Source organism: Otolemur garnettii, unplaced genomic scaffold (assembly GCF_000181295.1).
Source record: "Otolemur garnettii isolate 467f Iridium unplaced genomic scaffold, OtoGar3 scaffold00031, whole genome shotgun sequence".
Lineage (NCBI taxonomy): Eukaryota > Metazoa > Chordata > Mammalia > Primates > Galagidae > Otolemur > Otolemur garnettii.
The window spans coordinates 11,387,332-11,388,443 of NW_003852426.1; positions in this window are offsets into that span (position 1 = coordinate 11,387,332).

A 1,112-nucleotide genomic window follows, 5' to 3' on the forward strand; every position below is an offset into this window, starting at 1 on the left:
TCTATTTTCCTCTGCTCCCAAATATATAAATACACACATATGTTTAGTGGAACATTGCAAACACCATTTCACAGCCTGATTTCCTCCACAAGTACATGCCAGACTGATGAGAAGGGAATTCCCAGTCTAAGGAGGGCCGAGTATTAGCCAGGCCACCCTGCTCGCAGGCTGCTCCCTCAGGGAGCTGCTCAGGCTCATTACGCTAACAAGTTGCAGCCTTCTGATTTAGCCAAGTGCCCGGTGCCCTTCCTTCTCCTGCTTCCTAATGAGCAGCGAGACTGGACCTGCAGAGAACGGCTGTGGTCCTGCCAGGGTTGCCATGGAGAGCAAACTGCTCACAGGAGCAGGCAGCATTCTTGGGAACAAGAGGCATCTCAGCTCAGCACTCTCAGACCAGAGTGTGCCCATGAGTTACCTTAAAGTCAACTTCAAGTCTGGTTCAGTAGGTCTGGGAGGGCCTGAGAAGCTCCTCCGTGATGCGGGTGCAGCAGCCTCTGGCTGCACATTCAGTAGGGAGTTTCTGGAGAAGCATTGAGACCTGTGTGCTCCAGCCAAGGGGAGGGGAAGCTGCAGTCACCACGAGCAACCAACTATAAGGGGTGAATACTTTATCCTTCTCCCCAAACCTAACCTCTCAGTGGGGCTGGAATTCTACCATTAGAACCACCTATTTAGAATGTATGTGGCAATTAACTTCAGCTTCTAAATTTGGAAGGGTAAACCCTGCATAGGCCTCACACCATGACTCCGTTCATCTGCTCAGATTAACCCTGCAACAGAAAGCAAGACCCTGAAGGGAAGGGCCCCAGGCTTCCAGGTTGGGCATTCAGCAGCTGTAGGTTCATGACAGGGGTTCAACCACCCACTATGTTTCCTGGAGGCAGGTCCACTCGCATCCCTGGAAATCCTCGTCCTACGGTGCCCTCTTCCTAATATTAAGGGGTTCTCTTGGCTCTGACCTAGTGTGTTTTCCTTCTCTAGGTCTGGGCCTTTCCCATGTTCAAGAATGAAGGCAGAAAACCCTCATTTCTTACCTTTGTATTTTTTAATTTTTTTTAATTCTTAAATTCTATTTATTTATATATTTAAGGAGAAAAGATAACTGTAGGGAA